This window comes from Schistocerca piceifrons, chromosome 3 (genome assembly GCF_021461385.2).
Source record: "Schistocerca piceifrons isolate TAMUIC-IGC-003096 chromosome 3, iqSchPice1.1, whole genome shotgun sequence".
Lineage (NCBI taxonomy): Eukaryota > Metazoa > Arthropoda > Insecta > Orthoptera > Acrididae > Schistocerca > Schistocerca piceifrons.
Window position 1 is genome coordinate 641,713,942 of NC_060140.1, and position 16,334 is coordinate 641,730,275.

Below are 16,334 nucleotides of genomic sequence, written 5' to 3' on the forward strand. Positions count from 1 at the left end.
AGCAGCCTTTCACGTTATTTCATAAACGTTGATGATTTTAAGAGATTATTCTAATGGAATTCAGCACTATCAACTTCCGTGAAAACTTGATTGCCTAAGACAACAGCGGTAAGATATCAAATGTTTGCTTGATGCGTCCTGAACTACAGTGACTAAGCATACTGAGACACAGGATTAAAGTTTTAAAATAAATACCTTAACACATAAGCTTTGAAGCACTTCAGCTTCGGTTAATTATTACAGCGGTTTAGGCCTGTGAATGCCAAAGTTGCCCTTTCGCCACCAATAGCAATGCTGACCTTTTGTCATCATAGACGCCTGTCACCCATGCAGTAGATCAATCTCTCGCTCACTTACCTGTCGTAGAGGTGCATTTTAGTGGCACAGACATACTCTGCCGACGAGTCAATGGACTTTGATGTGCGCAGTCTAGAATCCTGCCTATCCCACTGAAACATATCTCTGCTGTAATGAAAAGAGAGGACTTTACTTTCGTTCCAACCTGTGACAGTGGCAGAAACAATGGTGCCTGATTATCTATTTCCAATACAGACATTTATAAGGTTTTCTTGCCTCTGGTGCATTTTCCACTTTATATGGTAGTAATGAACAGCTTTGTATTCTATTATCTACGAATAAACTGTCATTAAAATTTGTATACCACGAATTACGTACAAATACCTAAAACGCAGTTTCACAACGGTAACTTTACGGAGGTTAAAAATGCACGTATCCTTAAACTACAGACTCGAAAATACGAGTATAAACCTGTCCTGTCTGCAGAGATCTAAAGTCGCAAATTGGGCTAAAGAGTCGAAGGTAAATAAGTCAGCGAATGGGATCGAGAATTTGAACAGTGTACACTGCAAATCTTCCAGGAAACAGATTTTGTGTGTTGTGACATATACGCAAAACTGACGCAGATAGCGGTGCCTGTATAGAAGTAATGAATTAAAATTCAGTTAACTGAACAGCCATCACTGAAGCCATTAAAGGTGATCGTCCAGAACAGTTTGACGGGAACATGGAAGACGGGAGGCTGTGGCCTGCTTGAAGCAGTCATCTCGAAACTTGCCTTAAAATAATGCTTGATGATTTAGAGGTACCGTTAAAGTGAAAATATGCATCGCCTGTGTTGCAGGTTACGTCTGTCGGTCGTGGCCAATGTCTTCAGTAATCAACTTCCATCGGGAATGTTAGGTTTCAGCGCAAAAAGTCATTTTGATACTCAGCAAAGGGTAATATTTGTAACTACAAACACGCTTTGGGCATAGATTACCTTCAGCCTTCCACTTTTATTACATTCAGGTCTTCATATATTCAGGGTGATCTCAACATCTCCGGCCAAATTTCATCAGTTGTTCAGGGTAATTTTCTGAGTATTTCGGTACAAGTAACCAGTTATCAGCAGCAGGTCGTGATGATGTAATTGAATATCATTGGATTCCTTAACTCCAGTTTTTACTGTATCTCGTTGTAAATACGAGGGCTGTCCAGAAAGTAAGTTACGATCGGTCGCGAAATGGAAACGACTACGAAAATCTGATGAAGCTTTCCAAAAACGTGTTGGGCAGTGTCTCTAGTATGACTCTAGGTAGAATCATGGCGCTCTTTTCATTCCTAAGCTCTTAGTGAGCGCGTAAAAATGTTATAGAAGAAAGTGTCTCCCGCCAAGTACGAGGGCCTGGTGAGAATTTTCCCCTGAAGCTATGCAACAAACATTACATAACTGTCGTGCGGTTTCTTGTTCAAGACAATTATCAGCCTCATTCTGCAGGGGCAATGAAGATGTTCCTGCATCGTTTCAATTGGAAATGTTTGGTTACCCACAATACAGCCAGTAATTGTCTCCCACTGAGATTCATCTCTGCTCAAACGAACCGCTGGCTATGAAGACAACATTTTGGCACAGACAACGAGCTTTAGGCTAGCGTAGACAATTGGAGGAAAGCACTGGCGGCTGCCTTCTATGATGAAGGTATTGGAAAGTTGGTACAACGCTACGACGAATGTTTGAGTCAGAACGGCGACTACGTAGAGAAGTAGCTGAAAGGTGTAGCTAACTGTTACAAATGAAACATTTTTGATTTTCACTGTGATTTTCATTTCGCGATCAATCGTAACTTACTTTCTGGACAGCCCTCGTATCTGCACAATAGTGCAAATTTTGACGGTTTGCGCTGTGTATCGTGTTCGCAACGAATTTTGTCGCCTTCATTCATGGTGGCTGCTGTTGACAACAGTACAGCACACTCTTAGTCCTGAAGCTAGCAACGAGTATTGTTCGTTTCTGTCTCGCCTTTTCGAAGAGTTAACAGCGTAACAACATGGAATAAGAGTTGGCCGATATGCATATCTGTAAGGGTACCTGAAAGCAAGGGAAGAGCAGCCCAACGACACGATCTTCAGCGATGATAACCGCTAACCACCACGACAGTAGATTTGCATCGACCCTTAGGGTGCTACGAGGAACCGGACCCTTCCGTGTTATCATCATTGTAAATAACAGCTTCTATAAATTTTGTAAATGTATTTTCTGCAGAAAAGTTCATGAAATACTTCCTTTAGTCAGTTCCACGAGGATCACGAGTTTCTGTGGGTATCTGTAATTTCTAAAGATTGTAATGCCCAGCAATCAATAGGAAGTGAAGGAAAACTCGCTGTGTCCTTGAGGTAAGTTTTTTTTTTAATTTATTGCAAAGTAAACAGGTAAAAGAGGGCTACATATGTTCCTTTGATAAATTAATAAGCGATATTTTTGTTCCTATTCATGAGCTTAGAGTAAAATACGGCAGGGGTACTTGAAGGCTCGACCACTGAGTGGTGAAGAAATGTCGGAGACGAACCGCTGGAATCGGACGAGTACAATGAATATGAAGCAGTTGTTGCTTCGTAATTCCGAGGCTGTTCAAGTTATTGAGCTGGACGACTGTGAATTCCTAGGAAAGATCCCTCAATTGGCGAAATAACTTGAAACATTTTACGTCTTTTGGAACGATGTTCCTGAGATATAGGGATCAATAGTTAGAGTAATAGTTTTAAAATAAAAACAATCTAGGCTCGCATTCACGTTGTTAAAATTTAAAAATTAATCCCGTGACCGATTTTGAGGGGTTGCAGTCTATTTTGACGACACAGCAGGCTGCACCTTGCCACTCTCTTCAGGCGTTCATGGAGTTTTAATGATCTAATGAATATTGTACCACGATCGAAACCGCTCACTTGATTCATAAATTACAAATTTTAACAATCTGCATGTGATTCTACACTGCATCTATTTTAAAACTTTTCATTATGTATTTTTGCTTGGAGTGAAATGTTGACTTAGTGCTGGCCACTATGGCCGAGCGGTTCTAGGTGCTTTAGGCGGGAACCGCGCCGCTGCTACGGTCACAGGTTCGAATCCTGTCTCGGGCATGGGTGTGTGTCATGTCCTTAGGTTAGTTAAGTTCAAGTAGTTCTACGTCTAGGGGACTGATGACCTCAGATGTTAAGTCCCATAGTGCTTAGAGCCATTTGAACCATTTTCTTCTGATGACTTGTTGGCTGCATAGCTTTACTTGCGTGGTACATCGACATGAAGAGCAGAGCGGATCGCTGGCAGATTTCGAGTCTTCAGTCATTTTATGTTCACTCGCTCTCACGTTTGCCCTTTGTTCGTGCTGCACAATGGAAGCATCAAGTTTCTTCATTTTTTTGGTTGTTCATTACAACACCAGGCTTGATTAATAAGAAATGGTCCAGTTCTGCAGGACAGTTGCAGATGTAGCTTCCTCGTAATCATCTTCGTAGTGTCAGTGTCGTCATTCTACGACACCGCCAGTGGGCGTTTCCCTGCCATGCACTGCCCTGAGCAACAATGTGCACTGTTGTGTTCACACCTGTGAGTCACAAAAGTTTTCGTAGACCTGCCTGTCCTGCTCTGCCCTTCATCCGCTACATTCCAGTGTGTGCCTGGCCATAAGAATGGACGCCGCAGGCACGTATATTCAGTCCCCTTACTCTAGCCCTAGGCAATTAAGATTCTGTAGATACCTCAGGTGTTGTGTGATTATGACTGTCGCGAACTTTCACCAGTGTTTTCGAGTACTTTGTCTTGCTTTTCATTAACAGTCTTAGACTGAGGCCATCACGACATTACACACAATATATTTTAAATGCTAATGCAGTTGCCGGCCGAAGTGGCCGTGCGGTTCCAGGCGCTACAGTCTGGAACCGAGCGACCGCTACGGTCGCGGGTTCGAATCCTGCCTCGGGCATGGATGTGTGTGGTGTCCTTGGGTTAGTTAGGTTTAATTAGTTCTAAGTTCTAGGCGACTGATGCCCTCAGAAGTTAAGTCGCATAGTGCTCAGAGCCATTTGAACCATTTTTTTTGCTAATGCAGTTGCATAGTATACAACCTAAAGATCTAAAATACGTGACAGCTTGCGGACGTTCATTAGATGTGCAGATCTATAAGCTAGTAATTGAGTAGTGCTTTTGACACACTCTGACAACTCATTTTTATGTATCTAAAACGCTACTGCTACTATTCCGTGTATTTCTTTTTTTAAGTTTTGTTAGGAGGGGGTGGGTATGCGGGCGAGACGGGGGCTACATCTGATTTTACTTCCATTGCTGTTACATATTTGATGTGCAAAATTTTACTATTCAAAAAATAATGGCATATTATTGACAACACTACTTAAGATCATATATTTGAAATCGTTTGCCCCGAGAGGTCTAATGTATTTGACATTTCACTGGAGTCTGTGCTATGCTGTATACATTTTAATTTGTGAATACGTTGTTTCTATTTAACATATGTTGATGTTTTTCTATGCATATGCGTTATTGCAGGGGTATCTTTCATTGTATTCGATCTGGGACACTTTTGAGTATGGTATGTAAAAATGTGTCAAAGCTGAGACGGTATGTATCTTATCTGTCTGTTTGAAGTGCTACTCCAGTTTCCTTACCGAAAAAGGTAATGCAGTGGTTAGCACACTGGACATGCGTTCGAGAGGACGACGGTTCAACCTACCACCCTAATTTAGATTCTCTGTTGTTTCCATAAATCACTCCAGGCAAGTGCCGGGATGGTTACTGTGAGAGATCGCTGCCCATTTCCTTCCCCATCCTGCCATAATCCTAGCTTGTGCTCCATCTATAATTTTTTTAATTTGTGGTAAGATCCTATGGGACCAAACTGCTGACGCCATCGGCCCCTAGGCTTACACACTACTTAATCTAACTTAAACTAACTTTCGCTAGGAACAACACACCAACACACACACCCATGTCTGAGGTAGGAATCGAACCTCCGAGGGGGGGGGGGGGGGGGGGGGGGGAGCCGCGCGAACCGTGGCAAGGCGCCTGAGACCATGCGGCTACCCCACGCGGCTCCGTCTCTCAGGACATCGTTGTGGACGGAACGTCAGTCTTCCTTCCTTCTTCCTATTCTAGGCTGATTAGTGACCAAGTAAAGCTGAGAATTAAGTACTGATAGTTATGGGCCATGATATGTAGTTGTAGAGAACTTCAGACAGAATTTGCAGAATATCATTTTCCTGATCTTGCCGTTGTAATAGGGGGAGACTACAACTCGCCAGGTATATATTGGGAGTGTTATGCCATCAAAACTGGTGCCAGAGACAGGGATTCGTGTGGCATTGTTCCGGATGCCTTGTCCGAAAACTACCTTGAACAGATAGTTAAAAAATCAACTCGTGAGGGTAGTGACTTAGACCTCCTGGCAACAAACAGACCTGAACTTGTCGAATCAGTTAACGTAGAGGAAGGTATCAGCGATCATAAAGCTGTGAAAGCATGTATGACGATGCGTCCTCCAAGGAATGTTAAGAAAGGTAGGAAGATATATTTGTTCAGTAAGGGTGACAGAATACAAATTTTAGAATATGTCAGCAGTCAGAAACAAATATTTGGTGATTCGCTGATGAGGGCGAAGATGTGGAGAACAAATAGAAAAAATTCAAAGGCATCGTTCAATGTGCCCTAGAGAAGTATGTTCTGAGTAATGTTTTAAGGGATGGGAGAGAACCACCATGGTTTAATAGCCGCGTTAGAAAAGCGCAATGTTAACAAAGTGCACTTCATCTCAGATTGCCAGCCGCGGTGGCCGAGCGGTTCTAGGCGCTTCAGTCCGGAACCGCGCGACTGCTACGGTCGCAGGTTCGAATCCTGCCTCAGGCATGGATGTGTATGATGTCTTTAGGTTAGTTAGGTTTAAGTAGTTCTAAGTTCTAGGGGACTGATGACCTCAGATGTTAAGTCCCATTGTGCTCAGAGCCATTTGAACCATCTCAGATTCAAGAGAAGTAAAAATATACCTGACAAACAAAGGCTGAACGAAGCGAAAATGTGCATAAGGAGAGCAATGAGAGAAGCATTTAGTGATGTTGAAAGTAAGACGTTGTCAACCGACCTGAGTAAAAAGAATAAGAGAATCAGTAAATGGGTCAAAATCATCTACTCATTCTCTCAGTGATCAGACCGGCACCGAACTGAAAGGTAACAAAGAGAAGGTCGAAATACTTAATTCGGTCTTCCGAAGTTGTTTCAACCCGCGAAATCTTAATTATGTCCCTCCTTTCAATCATCGTACGAGCATCGAAATGCCATATATTGAGATAACCGATCGCGCAATTGAAAAGTAGATAAAATTTCTTACTAGTGGAAAGACGTCAGGACCAGAGGATATACCTATAAGATTCTATGAAAATTATTGCGACAGAACGTTCTCCCCTTCTAGCAGCAATTTATCGTAGAACGCTTGACCAACGGAAGATACCTACCGACGGGAAGAAAGCACAGGTCATTACCACTTTTAAGAAGGGCAGTAAGACAGATCAACACAATTATAGACCTATATCGTTGACGTCAATATGTTGTAGAATTATGGAACATGTTTTATGCTCAAGAATTATGATGTTTTTGGAAAATGAACATCTCCTAAATGGTTCAAATGGCTCTGAGCACTATGCGACTTAACTTCTAAGGTCATCAGTCGCCTAGAACTTAGAACTAATTAAACCTAACAAACCTAAGGACACCACACACATCCATGCCCGAGGCAGGATTCGAACCTGCGACCGTAGCGGTCACGCGGTTCCAGACGGAAGCGCCTAGAACCGCACGGCCACGCCGGCCGGCGAACATCTCCTCTTTAAAAATCAACATGGGTTCCACAAACAGAGATCTTGCTGAACTCAACTCTCTCTGTTCCGCCATGAGATCCACAGCGCAGTGTACAAAGGCGCTCAGGTTGATGCCGTGTTCCTTGATTTCAGGAAAGCATTTGACACCGTCCCGCATTGCCGTTAAATAAAAAATTACGAGCTTACGGAGTATCGGAGCAGACTTGCGATTGGATTCAAAACTTTCTTGCAGATAGAACTCAACACGTCGATCTTAACGGAACTATATCGACAGATGTAAAGGTAATATCAGGATTACCACAGGAAAGTGTGATAGGACCGTTGCTGTTTACAGTATATGTAAATGATCTAGTAGAAAGCGTCACATGCTGTCTAAGGCTATTCGCAGGTGATGCAGTTGTCTATACCAAAGAAGTAACGGCAAAAAGTAGTAAGAAACTGCAGAACAACCTGAGGAGAATTGATGAATGGTGCAGGCTCTGGCAGTTGACACTGGACGTAAATAAATGTAACAAATTGCGATTACATAGGAAAAGAAATTCACTATTGTACGCTGGCCGGTGTGGCCAAGTGGTTCTAGGCGCTACAGTCTGGAACCGCGTGACCGCTACGGTCGCACGTTCGAATCCTGCCTACGGCATGGATGTTTGTGATGTTCTTACGTTAGTTAGGTTTAGGTAGTTCTAAGTTCTAGGGGACTGATGACCTCAGATGTTAAGTCCCATAGTGCCCAGAGCCAAAGCCACTATTGTACAGCTATACTACTGAGGACAATTAGCTGGAGACAGCAACTATCATAAAATATCTAGGCGTAACCATTCAGAGCGACGTTAAGTGGAATGACCACATAAAAGAGATAGTGGGAAATCAGACACCAGACTCAAAGTCCTCGGAAGAATCTTAAGGAAATGTAGCTCATCCACGAATGAAGTGGCTTACAGGGCACTTGTTGGCCCTATTCTTGAGTACTGTTCATCAATCTGCGATCCCTATCAGGTAGGACCGATAGAGGAGATAGAGAAGACCCAACGAAGAGCGTCGCGGTTCTTCATGGGGCCGATTAGCTGACGAGAGAGCGTTACGGATATGCTAAACGAACTCCACTGGCAGACGTTACAAGAGAGCCTTGTGCATCACGGAGCGATTTACTACTGAAATTTCGGGACAGCACTTTTCAGGAGGAGTCGGAAAACATATTACTTCCCCCGACATACATCTCGCGTATTGACCAAGAGGAGAAAATTCGAGAAATTAAAGCTACTCGTAATACAGAGGCTTACCGGCAATCATTCTTCCCACGCACTGTTTGCGAGTGGGCCATGGTTGGAGGGTTCAGGTAGTGGTACAGAATGTATCCTCTGTCACATACCATTAAATGGCTTTGCGGAATATGATGTAGATGTAGACGTAGATTGGTAAAAGTGAATCACGGACGTTCCTGAAGATGGATTTGTAGTACACGAAAAGACATGGTGCTTGACGGAAATAATAATAAACAGTTACATTAAAAATAAGGATCTGCCACCCTTGTATGACTTAACATGAGTAGTCAGATTTATCAGATGCCCTAGCAAGAGTAAGTGTGCTTTAATAGTAACTTTGTTGCACAAAAGCATGTAATTATCACAGTGAAGTCGAATGATAATATTAAGGGAGCGTATAACGGTTGAAAATGTGGTTTATAATTACCATATTTCTTCTTACAAACAAATACCTCTTATGTAGTCTTATGAACTAACAACAGTCCTTCAAACAAATAAACTTGTCTGCGTCACGAATAAGCCTAAGTGAAATATTGGTCTGATGAGAATGAAGTAATAAGGCATTCAACGCATTAAATATAAGATACTGAAAACTGTTGCAAAAATGTTCAGAGGCTGGGTGAAGTATAGAATGAATATTCTTTCGACAGATGATTTGAGGCCAACTCCGATTAAAACCCATGTGTACCATGGAACTTGTCTTGCAGAGAAGGTATTGCTGGAGGCGGAAATGTCGAAGATGGAAATGTTACCACAGTTATTAGAGGAAACGACGCGCAGCATGTAACAGAGAAGATTAGAAGAACAAAGAAATTGAGTCTACATTAAAGAAGTTGAATGTAAGCGTGTGTTTCGACGGCCTTTGTTACAGTCTATAAATTTTTTTTGTCTTTGTGACTGCTTTGGCAAAGTGTAAAATTGTCCGACTTGTCGGCCACAGTTGCAAATAATCTTCCTCGGGTGTTTTCGCTTACTCTTAGCAAAAACGCACTGCATAGGACGGTTTGCAACAATGGCCGAAACGCTTGAGAATTTACACATTGCCAGTGCGGTCAGATACCAAAATGAATTTTGTTAAAAAAAATTGAGTTTAAATTTAAAAAAATGTAAAGCAAGGAAGGGAAACAGAACAACGTAATACGTTGAATAAGTACTTCTGTCGGTTTAAAGTAGACGAATAAGATGACGATATCGAAGAATAATTATAGCGGCAATCATCAATGCCATGAATGTGTCACAATTATGCTTAGTCTGCCCCCGGTAGCTGAGTGGTCAGTGCGACAGAATGTCAGTCCTAAGGGCCCGGGCTTGATTCGTGGCTGGGTCGGAGATTCTCTCTGCTGTGGGACTGGGTGTTGTGTTGTCCTAATCATCATCATTCCATCCTCATCGACGCGCAAGTCGTCAAAGTGGCATCAATTCGAAAGAGTTGCACACGGCGAACTGTCTACCCGACGGGAGGCCCTAGCCACATGACATTTATTTAGCTATGCTTAAAGTGTATGATGGAGGTGACAGAAATTAGTAACGCTTTCCTACAATTAATGGAACTTAACAAAATTAATTGAGTATGAAAAAGAAAGATCCAGTAGTTTTTCCTTTAATATCTTTCATGGTTTTGGATGAATATCATGGATAATAAATGAAAGACTGTAATTGCTCAGACCACACAGTTGAGTCCATGGCTAATAAACTCATCAGAAAGGTCGTGACATGAGTTAGAAGTAACTGCAGTATATTCATTGCTGTTGTGGTGTTCACGCCGAAGACTGATTTGATGCAGCTCTGCATGCTAGCTTATCCTGTACGAGCCTCTCCACCTCTGCATAACTACGCAATCTACGTCTTTCTGAGTCTGCTTACTATATTCATCTCTTGGTCTCTACAAGTTTTACCCACGACACTATCTCCCAGTACTAAACTGGTAATCTCTTGATGTATCAGAATGTATCCCTTCTTTCGGTAACGTTGTGCCACAGATTTATTGTCTCCCCCAGTCTATCCAATACTTCCTCATTAATTACGTGATCGACGCTCATAATCTTCACCGTTCTTCTGTAACACCATATTTCGGAAGCCTCTGTTCTCTCTTTATATAAGCTGTGCCTTGTTCCACTTCGACACGTAGTTACTCTCCATACAAATACTTTCAGAGAAGACTTGCTGACGCTCAAATCTCTACTCAGTATTAGATTCCTGCTACTCTAATTTGATTCCCTTAGCGCCACTTGGTCTAATTCAAGTACTTTCCAACATCCCTATTTTCCATTTTTTGATGTTCATCTTATCAAGACATTGTTCTTCCGTTTAACTGCTCTTCCAAGTCCTTTGCTCTCTTTGACAGAATTCCAATGTCATTGGCAAACCTAAAAATTTTATTTCTTCTCCCTCAACTGTAATTCTTACTCCACATTTATCTTTTGTTCCCTCTACCTCTTGTTCAATGTAGGAGGGTGAGTGAAATGAAAACCTTAAATATTTTTTTAATATTATTTATTGTGCAAAAGCGGTACAAAGCTGTATCACTTTTCAACATAATCTCCCCCACGCTCAATGCAAGTCCTCCAGCCCTTAAAAAGTGCATAAATTCCTTTAGAAAAAAATTCTTTTGGTGGTCCGCGCAACCACTCATGCACCGCGTGGCGTACTTCTTCATCAGAGCGGAACTTCTTTCCTCCCATTGCGTCTTTGAGTGGTCGAACTATATGGAAATCACTTGGGGCAAGGTTTGGTGAGTATGGTGGATGAGGAAGACATTCAAAATGCAGGTCTGTGATTTTTGCAACGGTTGTACGGGCAGTGTGGGGCCTTGCATTGTTATGTTGCAAAAGGACACCTGCTGACAGCAATCCACGTAGCTTTGATTTGATTGCATGCCGCAGATGACGTTTTAGGAGATCTGTGTATGATGCACTGGTGACAGTGGTCCCTCTAGGCATGTAATGCTCCAAAATGACGCCTTCTTCCTCCCAAAAGACAGTCAGCATAACCTTCCCTGCTGATGGTTCTGTTCGAAACTTCTTTGTTTTTGGTGATGAGGAATGGCACCATTTCTTGCTCGCTCTCTTCGTTTGCGGTTGGTGGAAGTGAACCCAGGTTTCGTCCGCAGTAACGACTCTTGCAAGGGAGCCATCATCTTCTCGTTCAAAGCGCCGAAGAAGTTCTTCACAAGCATCTACACGTCGTTCTCTCATTTCAGGAGTCAGCTGCCGTGGCACCCATCTTGCAGACACTTTGTGAAATTGGAGCACATCATGTACAATGTGGTGTGCTGACTCATGATTAATCTGTAAACATGCTACAATGTCATTCAGTGTTACTTGGCGGTTTCCTTCACTATGGCTTCAACTGCAGCAATGTTCTGTGGAGTCACATCTCGTTGTGCCTGACCTGGACGAGGAGCATCTTCCACTGAAGCCACACCATTTGTGAACTTCCTACTCCATTCGTAGACTTGCTGCTGTGACAAACATGCATCGTCGTACTGAACCTTCATTCGTCGATGAATTTCAATAGGTTTCATACCTTCACTACCCAAAAACCGAATAACAGAACGCTGTTCTTCCCTGGTGCAAGTCGCAAGTGTGGGCGGCCATCTTTATACTGATACTACGATGATATGTGTGCATCTGCACTATGCTGCCACCTACAGGCCATTCTGCACGCTATTCGTAGCACGCTTACCAACTTACAGGATAACGGGGCGAAATTTCGATTTGTTATTACAAATGTAAACTTTTCATTTGACTCACCCTCCTACATACACTCCTGGAAATTGAAATAAGAACACCGTGAATTCATTGTCCCAGGAAGGGGAAACTTTATTGACACATTCCTTGGGTCAGATACATCACATGATCACACTGACAGAACCACAGGCACATAGACACAGGAAAGAGAGCATGCACAATGTCGGCACTAGTACAGTTTATATCCACCTTTCGCAGCAATTCAGGCTGCTATTCTCCCATGGAGACGATCGTAGAGATGCTGGATGTAGTCCTGTGGAACGGCTTGCCATGCCATTTCCACCTGGCGCCTCAGTTGGACCAGCGTTCGTGCTGGACGTGCAGACCGCGTGAGACGACGCTTCATCCAGTCCCAAACATGCTCAATGGGGGACAGATCCGGAGATCTTGCTGGCCAGGGTAGTTGACTTACACCTTCTAGAGCACGTTGGGTGGCACGGGATACGTGCGGACGTGCATTGTCCTGTTGGAACAGCAAGTTCCCTTGCCGGTCTAGGAATGGTAGAACGATGGGTTCGATGACGGTTTGGATGTACCGTACACTATTCAGTGTCCCCTCGACGATCACCAGTGGTGTACGGCCAGTGTAGGAGATCGCTCCCCACACCATGATGCCGGGTGTTGGCCCTGTGTGCCTCGGTCGTATACAGTCCTGATTGTGGCGCTCACCTGCACGGCGCCAAACACGCGTACGACCATCATTGGCACCAAGGCAGAAGCGACTCTCATCGCTGAAGACGACACGTCTCCATTCGTCCCTCCATTCGCGCCTGTCGCGACACCACTGGAGGCGGGCTGCACGATGTTGGGGCGTGAGCGGAAGACGGCCTAACGGTGTGCGGGACCGTAGCCCAGCTTCATGGAGACGGTTGCGAATGGTCCTCGCCGATACCCCAGGAGCAACAGTGTCCCTAATTTGCTGGGAAGTGGCGGTGCGGTCCCCTACGGCACTGCGTAGGATCCTACGGTCTTGGCGTGCATCCGTGCGTCGCTGCGGTCCGGTCCCAGGTCGACGGGCACGTGCACCTTCCGCCGACCACTGGCGACAACATCGATGTACTGTGGAGACCTCACGCCCCACGTGTTGAGCAATTCGGCGGTACGTCCACCCGGCCTCCCGCATGCCCACTATACGCCCTCGCTCAAAGTCCGTCAACTGCACATACGGTTCACGTCCACGCTGTCGCGGCATGCTACCAGTGTTTAAGACTGCGATGGAGCTCCGTATGCCACGGCAAACTGGCTGACACTGACGACGGCGGTGCACAAATGCTGCGCAGCTAGCGCCATTCGACGGCCAACACCGCGGTTCCTGGTGTGTCCGCTGTGCCGTGCGTGTGATCATTGCTTGTACAGCCCTCTCGCAGTGTCCGGAGCAAGTATGGTGGGTCTGACACACCGGTGTCAATGTGTTCTTTTTTCCATTTTCAGGAGTGTATTTAATAACATTGGGGATAGGATACAATGTGTCTCACTTGCTTTTCAACTACTGCTTCCCTTTGATGCCTCTCGACTCTTATAAACACTGTCTGGTTTCTGTTTTTTTTTTTTTTTATTTTTGGTCATCAGTCTACTGACTGGTTTGATGCGGCCCGCCACGAATTCCTTTCCTGTGCTAACCTCTTCATCTCAGAGTAGCACTTGCAACCTACGTCCTCAATTATTTGCTTGACGTATTCCGATCTCTGTCTTCCTCTACAGTTTTTGCCCTCTACAGCTCCCTCTAGTACCATGGAAGTCATTCCCTCGTGTCTTAGCAGATGTCCTATCATCCTGTCCCTTCTCCTTATCCGTGTTTTCCACATATTCCTTTCCTCTCCGATTCTGCGTAGAACCTCCTCATTCCTTACCTTATCTGTCCACCTAATTTTCAACATTCGTCTATAGCACCACATCTCAAATGCTTCGATTCTCTTCTGTTCCGGTTTTCCCACAGTCCATGTTTCATTACCATACAATGCTGTACTCCAGACGTACATCCTCAAAAATTTCTTCCTCAAATAAAGGCCGGTATTTGATATTAGTAGACTTCTCTTGGCCAGAAATGCCTTTTTTGCCATAGCGAGTCTGCTTTTGATGTCCTCCTTGCTCCGTCCGTCATTGGTTATTTTACTGCCTAGGTAGCAGAATTCCTTAACTTCATCGACTTCCTGACCATCAATCCTGATGTTAAGTTTCTCGCTGTTCTCATTTCTACTACTTCTCATTACCTTCGTCTTTCTCCGATTTTCTCTCAAACCATTCTGTGTACTCATTAGACTGTTCATTCCGTTCAGCAGATCATTTAATTCTTCTTCACTTTCACTCACGATAGCAATGTCATCAGCGAATCGTATCATTGATATCCTTTCACCTTGAATTTTAATTCCACTCCTGAATCTTTCTTTTATCTCCATCATTGCTTCCTCGATGTACAGATTGAAGAGTAGGGGCGAAAGGCTGCAGCCTTGTCTTACACCCTTCTTAATACGAGTACTTCGTTCTTGATCGTCCACTCTTATTATTTCCTCTTGGTTGTTGTACATATTGTATATGACCCGTCTCTCCCTATAGCTTACCCCTACTTTTTTCAGAATCTCGAACAGCTTGCACCATTTTATAATGTCGAACGCTTTTTCCAAGTCGACAAATCCTATGAAAGTGTCTTGATTTTTCTTTAGCCTTGCTTCCATTATTAGCTGTAACGTCAGAATTGCCTCTCTCGTCCCTTTACTTTTCCAAAAGCCAAACTGATCGTCACCTAGCGCATTCTCAAATTTCTTTTCCATTCTTCTGTATATTATTATTGTAAGCAGCTTCGATGCATGGGCTGTTAAGCTGATTGTGCGATAATTCTCGCACTTGTCAGCTCTTGTCGTCTTCGGAATTGTGTGGATGATGCTTTTCCGAAAGTCAGATGGTATATCGCCAGACTCATATATTGTACACACCAACGTAAATAGTCGTTTTGTTGCCACTTCCCCCAATGATTTTAGAAATTCTGATGGAATGTTATCTATCCCTTCTGCCTTATTTGACCATAAGTCCTCCAAAGCTCTTTTAAATTCCGATTCTAATACTGGATCCCCTATCCCTTCTAAATCGACTCCTGTTTCTTCTTCTATCACATCAGACAAATCTTCACCCTCACAGAGGCTTTCAAGGTATTCTTTCCACCTAGCTGCTCTCTCCTCTGCATTTAACAGTGGAATTCCCGTAGCACTTTTAATGTTACCACCGTTGCTTTTAATGTCACCAAAGGTTGTTTTGACTTTCCTGTATGCTGAGTCTGTCCTTCCGACAATCATATCTTTTTCGATGTCTTCACATTTTTCCTGCAGCCATTTCGTCTTAGCTTCCTTGCACTTCCTATTTATTTCATTCCTCATCGACTTGTATTTCTTTATTCCTGATTTTCCCGGAACATGTTTGTACTTCCTCCTTTCATCAATCAACTGAAGTATTTCTTCTGTTACCCATGGTTTCTTCGCAGCTACTTTCTTTGTACCTATGTTTTCCTTCCCAACTTCTGTGATGGCCCTTTTTAGAGATGTCCATTCCTCTTCAACTGTACTGCCTACTGCGCTATTCCTTATTGCTGTATCTATAGCGTTAGAGAACTTCAAACGTATCTCGTCATTCCTTAGTACTTCCGTATCCCACTTCTTTGCGTATTGATTCTTCCAGACAAATGTTTTGAACTTCAGCCTACTTTCTGTACAAGTGGCAATAGCTTTCTCCTCCCTGTATTTTTCCGTGCTAACTCCAAAGAGAGTATTCCTGTCAACATTTTCGAAAGCTTTCTCTAAGTAGAAAACGCAAATAGAATAGCTAATTCACAGGATAAAATAGAAACTGTATGGTCAGTCATGAATCAAGTTTCTCGTCAGCAGCACAAGGTCGACGATAGAAAGTCAATTCGTAGTAAAAATATTTCTGTTACCGGTAAGTGAGATATATGTACAACATTTATGAATCACTTTCTGAACATTGGTAGTGAATTAAACAAAACTTACTTTCTACAGGGAAACATATACCTCTCTTGGAAAATGCCTTTCTGAGATTGATGTCTGAAATACTACAGTGTGATAGTGACAAGGGAGAGATTGCGTCAATAATTATATCACCGAAGACTAATGACTCCCATGGATATGATGGAGTGCCTAACACAATATTAAAGTACTGT